This window comes from Ambystoma mexicanum, chromosome 1p, assembly GCF_040938575.1.
Source record: "Ambystoma mexicanum isolate Mex_15411 chromosome 1p, UKY_AmexF1_1, whole genome shotgun sequence".
NCBI classification, from domain to species: Eukaryota; Metazoa; Chordata; class Amphibia; order Caudata; family Ambystomatidae; genus Ambystoma; species Ambystoma mexicanum.
In genome coordinates this window covers 508,767,185-508,773,517 of record NC_090921.1, presented here as the reverse complement: position 1 = coordinate 508,773,517, position 6,333 = coordinate 508,767,185, and the positions used below count along the sequence as shown (strand labels likewise).

Below are 6,333 nucleotides of genomic sequence, written 5' to 3'. Positions count from 1 at the left end.
CAGGCACCCCGTCAGGGACAGGGTGTTCTTCTCTATGGTGAGATACACTGAGCCGGGTGGCTCTTCTTTGTGTTAGAGTGTGAGCACTCTTTTGATCCGATTTTTGCATTTTTTACATGTTCTTTGAATGACTACCTTCCTACAAAAACCGTTGTTTTTGTGCTACCACATGTTTCCTTGTTAATGTTAGTCTGTGCCCTTCAGCTTCTTTAAGCTTTCCCTGTTGTTTCAAGACACACTGTAGGCTAACAATGCCTGCACAATTTCAATAAAGTAAACCAAACGTTTCATTAGATAAGTGCATTTAATCATAAAACAATTAAAGAAAATGTGGATTGCACATGAAAAAGCAATTCATTAAATGAAAATACATTACATGAAGAAACACATTTTATAGACAGTCACATGCTTGCTGATTTAAGTGGGAGAACACAATTAAGGGGGATCTGTTCTTATAATCAAAAATAGTTTTTACAAGAAGATTACATAATAAACAACACAAATATCTCCTTCGAGAAGCATTGGGTACTGAAATTGATTGGTCTTTTCTTTTCAGTACGTCTCCTCGTGTCAATACAACGCTTTTCAGGCATTCATGCCCTTCATCAGGTTTAAGATATAGATGAATCTCTGTGAAAAATATATAGACAATGCTATGTCAGAGATGCTGTTCTATAAGGCTAGTTTAGCCAACCTATATGTCAGACAACCGATAGTGACTGACCTGTGTATTCATGGTGTGTTCCTTAACGGAAGGTTTTGGTGTTCAATGGACGTTTTCATCAATAACAAAAGACATCTGTGCCAGTGCAGTCGGTACTGAAAATAATTATATGAAAATGAAATATATGTGGCGTTTGGAATGGGCAAGAAATGAATGGAGGGCCAGCCAGGCATGGGACCAGTCCCTATTGTAAAGCACTGGGGTCCAACGCCATGTCCATTAGAGTCAACAAAGTCACAATAGTATAAGCTTGTGCAAATGGGCACACTCACCAATAATAGCGAGTGGAATCCAACAAAATAGCTGGTGCGTTCAAGTTACGGCGATTTCTTACATCCGCTGTCCTGTGGGACAAAAGCAGCAACGAGTGAACACAATCTTTAACGCTGTCGGCATCATGTCTATTAACTGGCTGGTTAACTGTTTGATCAAGGACTTGCTTGAAAAAGATCTGTCCCTGCCTAGCGACGCCTCGCTGCAGTGGATTCCATAGCATCTTCTGTATACAGTGACTAAAGCGGATGTCACAGCAACCGGCACGCATGCGTGTATTACCTTTGAGCTAAAGCACTCAATTCTATGTCAAGTCTTGGAGGCTCAGATTATGCTCTTACTTCTTTTTACTTACTCGAGCAGCATTTCAACCAAACAAACATGAAAAACAAATAACAACAAAAACTACAAATCCCAATAAAAGCATCACATTTGTAGTCCGTTTTTCATAGGTTGTTCAAATCACGTGACTTCACAGTCCCATTACACCTCTCCTATCCTCTATAACACCAGCTGTCCTCATAGTCCTTATTCTTTCTGTGCTGCTCGAGCAGCCGAGATAAGTGCTTTAATTTATCTTCATACGAATATGGTATATGTAAATGCTTATAATGCTAAGACTAGTAGGTGCGCGCGCAGTTCGGGTACATAAGGCACGCGGCGCGTTATGGTTAATTGGCGGAGCATGTCAGCGGAGAGAGGACGCAACGGGATGTTTGTTCTGGCGTCATTTCGCCTCTTTAGGAGGCACTGCAATAACGGAAGTTCGCACAGGACTTTTGGTTCCGGTGCTGTTGCGAACATAGTGTTAGAGAGTGGGAGTATTAGTGTGTTGTGCGAAAAAAGATCAGATTAACGATTTGAATACATATCGAGCAGCCGTATTCAACACGTGTGTCTTGGGGGTAGAGCGAGGAGAAGCTCTACTGGATAGACTGCAGACGCCACCTGGTGGCCAAAAGCGGCAACGCAGGCTGGAATAGACACTGCTGTCCACAAGATAGATAACGGACCCAGCCCAGGTGAAGTTGAATGGACCCCTCATTGTTCTGCCTGCTGGGGAGGTGCCATTTAAAAGGATATTGTTAAATATCTCATTGACGGCTCAGTCCCAGGACAAACTGCTAGCATATCCTGAGACTCACCTAGCTAGAGATAAAGTATATTTTGACGGGGGCAGCCCAAGTAAACTGCATATACATTATTATAAGGTACTGGGACAAGATGAGTGATTACTCGGAAGGATCAGAAGGTCCTCACGTAAGTGGCATGCGCATGAGCAAAGCAGTTCAAAGGATGGAGAGTGCCGAGAGGCCCCATAGGGAGAGGGGCATATTACGTGACCTGGCTGCTTTGTCGCAGGGCAAGGTGCACAGGAAAAAAGGGGGAAGTAAGAATAAAACCTGTAGGGACCGTAGCGCCCAGACCCCCCCGCGGGTTCAACTCGCAGATCCAGTACGGGGAAAAGGAAGGCGAGGTCTCGTGAGAGACGAGTCACAAGCTCAAGTGAGTCTGATGACGATTACTGCAGAAGCAGTTCAAAATCTGAGGAATACAGTACGTCAGAGCCTCAGACCTCCCCAGATGAGGATGAATGGGAGCCCAAAAGCAAGAAAGGCAGGAGGGAAGAGGAGGACCCGCTGCAAGATGAGTTTGGTCCAGATGACCTGGTGCATCCAAGGTCCAATGTGTGGGATCCTCCAGAAATGATTGCTGAGTATATCAGGAGACGGTTGAGGGCACCGTTGAGCAGACAAGCAAGAAGCAAGCTAAAGGCGGAATGCCCGAGACCGAGGGTCCTGGACAGGGTAGATGAAACCCGAGAGATTGATGACAGGATTCTAACGTTCCTGGGCAGATATGGCAGGGATGTGAAGAGGGGCATTGACAGGTCCTGGAGTTACTGTCAGGATAAAGTGTTGGACATGTTGGGGCTGATCACAAAAATCTGGCAGCTGGCAGAGGAAGCAAAAGCTAAGAAGGAGCCCATGGATCTGGACATTGTGGCTGGTTGGGCCCAGATAATCCTCTGTCTGTTGGGTAACACTAATACGGCACTGGCCACTGAGAGGATGTCGTTCATTTTAATGAAATTGGATACCAGACTGGGCAAAATGGCGACATCAGAACAGGCGATGGCAGCGAAGAGCAAGCTGTTTGGTGACCTGTTTATTAAAGATATGGTGAAGTTCGCCAGCACATATGTGTCAATGGACAGAGCCCAATCTTCATTGAAAAAGATTTTTGGTCTGAAGTTTTTTGACAGGGCTGGAGGAGGAAAGGGCCTCTCGTCCAGCCATGGCCAATATAGAAGGCCCTATAGTGACAGATCCAATTGGAGGCAAGAAGATAGAAGGTCTCGAACCCCTTCTTCCCTTCCAGGGGAAGAGGCAGGGGTAGAGGTTGGAGAAGTAATAACAGCACCAGAATAATTCAGGTGAGAGAAATGAAAGCAGTAGAAAAAGTGGATGTGAGTATTCCTCCAGTAGGAGGGAGAGTAGAGTTGCATGTAGAAAAATGGGAGGAGTTATCCTGGGATGCGTGGGTGATACAGACTGTGCGAGGTTTTCAGTTGGAGTTCTGGCGAGAACCATATCAAGTAACGTTGCCAAGGCAGATAAGGTTCAGCAAACAGGACGAAGAGCTTCTACACTGAGAGGTAGAGCTACTCAATGTAAAAAACGCAATAGATCCAGCCTCAGAAGGTCTGGGAGGTTTCATAAGCAACCTGTTTTTAGTGAAAGGGAAAAACAAGGTAGGATCAGTGATAAATCTAAAAGGATTGAATTATTTCCTAGTGTACAGGCACTTCAAGATGGAAGGTTTTCATCTTTCGAGAGATGTCCTCCAGAAGGGAGATTGGCTGGCAAGGATAGATCTCAAGAGATGCATACCTAACAATCCCGATTCAAAGGGATCAGAGGAAGCTACTACAGTTTATATGGAAAGGACAGAAATGGGAATTCAAGTGTCTTCCGTTTGTTCTGGCGTCAGCTCCATGGTGCTTCACCAAGTTGTTGAAACCTGTAGTAAGATACCTGAGGGAGCAAGGGATCAGGATGATTATTTATCTGGACGATATCTGCCTGATGTGTGAGGACAGGGAGACTCTGGTAGAGCAGGTTAGGATAACTACAGTTTCGTTGCAGCAACTGGGGTTTTTGATAAACTGGGAGAAGTCGGAATTAAAGCCAGTAAAGGAAATGGAATTCCTAGGCTTCAGCTTAGAAACACCTCAGGGTTCTCTCAAACTCCCATTAGAGAAGGTGAATTCAATAAAGAAGGAGATAAAGTGTATGATGGCAAAGAAGGAAATTTCATTGAGGGAAATAGCGAGATTGGTAGGTTACCTATCATCATCAATTCAGGCGATATTTCCAGGACCCCTGCACTACAGATCGTTGCAGAGGCTGAAGATAGATCATCTCAGGAGAGGTCTATCTTACGAACAGAAGGTGGTTATGTCGCAGGAGGCGAGGTTGGAGCTGGAATGGTGGTACTACCACAGGGAGGCATGGAATGGCAAGGCGATATTTGGCTCATCCCCGGACCTGGTGATAGAGTCGGATGCCAGTCGATGGGGATGGGGAGCCAGATGTGGAGACCAATCAACAGGGGGGAGATGGTGGAGCGAGGAGCTGAGTCTGCACATCAACTGCCAGGGGCTTCGGGCGGGTTCCTTCGCAGTCCGGTGTTGGACTCGGGAAGGAGTAAATGGTGCCATTCTTTTAAAGATGGACAATGTTTCGGCAGTCACATATATAAATCGACTGGGCGGAACGAGATCGAAGATGCTGACAGAGAAGGCCAAAGAGTTTTGGCAGACATGCCCCCAGGAGGGAGTCAGTGTAAGAGCGGAACACCTGCCAGGAGATCTCAATCTGGTAGCAGATTGGAATTCGAGATACTTGAGGGACTCCAGCGATTGGCAACTGGACAGCTCAGTATTTCAGGAGATAATGCATCAGAGAGGTCCGTGTCAGACTGATCTGTTTGCGTCGAGATTGAACAGGAAGATCTCCAGGTTTTACAGCTGGAGACCAGATCCGGAAGCGACAGATGCATTTCTCCAGGTTTGGGGACCAGCAGGAAAATATGCTTTCCCTGCGTTCACCATGATACCACATACAGTGGCACAAGTCAGGCGACAAGAAGCTATGGTGGTTCTAGTGACACCACACTGGAGGGGTCAGGCTTGGTTTCCGGACTTTCTGGAGTTTTCTTACGAGGCTCCAATTCTGTTGCCACGCAAAGAGGACATATTGTTAAATCCATCAGGAGAAACTCACCCATTGGTACGGTCAGGGAATTTGAACCTGATAACAAGGGCGATTTCAGGAAAAACTGGTCTAAGCCAGGACTTTCGGAGACGGCTCAGGAGTTTATTAGGGAATCATGGTCCCCAGCTACCGGGAAGGGCTATAGAGTGGCATGGGGTAAGTGGAGTGATTGGTGTATGGAGAGAAAGGTTGATCCAGTACAAACAGATGTAGTGCACATAGTGCATTTTTTGCCAGCAGAGGCGGCTCAGGCAAAGGCTTACAGGACCATTAACAAATATAGATTAGCGATATCGGCCGGTCATGCGTACATTGAGGGTAGGCCGGTAGCTAAGCACGCTCTGGTATGTAGGCTTCTGAAAGGGATCAGATGCATGAGACCACCCACATCCAGATATTCCCATTTGTGGGATGTGAGCATGGTGTTAAAGATGTTTGAGACTTGGCCAGACAATGAGTATTTGTCTAGGAAAGCGCTGTGGGCTAAGTTAACTACATTGTTATGTTTGATTTCATGCAAGAGAGTGTCTGATGTGAAGGCCTTAGAGGTAAATAGGAAATCTTTTTCACCTTCAGGAGTAGTATTTCATATAGAGAAGAGAACAAAGACAAACATAAAATCGGTTGAGTATATGGCTTTTCCGGGGAAACCTAAATTGTGTCCATTTAGATGCTTGAAGGTGTGCGAAGACAGAGCGAATAGGGTGAGACATAATGGGGAATATCAATTGCTGATAGCTATTAGGAAGCCTTTTAAAGCGGTAGCATCAGCCACTTTGTCTAGATGGGTAAGGTGGTGCATGGCAGAGGCAGGCATAGATGTAGGTCAGTTTGGAGCACATTCCACAAGATGTGCTATGGCGTCGTCTGCCTTTATGGCAGGAGCCCGCCTAGAAGATATTTTGAAGGCGGCTGACTGGTCTAATGAGGAAATGTTTAAGAATTTTTATTTTAGGCCAGTGGAACAAGTAGCGTCGTTGGTGGTAAGTAAGCTTTAAACGAGCATAATCAGAGTCTTGACATAGAATACAGATTTTCCATACATTCGTTACAGAA

General features: G+C 45.6%; 1 long non-coding RNA gene across 1 annotated transcript; it reads right to left on the bottom strand.

Moving 5' to 3' along the window:
* Positions 1 to 304: 304 nt before the first annotated feature.
* On the bottom strand, positions 305 to 1,363 carry LOC138523007 (uncharacterized). Its single transcript, XR_011283330.1, has 3 exons — positions 997 to 1,363; positions 725 to 819; positions 305 to 630 (listed from the first exon to the last, which is right to left on the bottom strand). It is a non-coding gene; the product is annotated as an uncharacterized lncRNA (long non-coding RNA).
* Between the last annotated feature and the right edge of the window lie 4,970 nt (positions 1,364 to 6,333).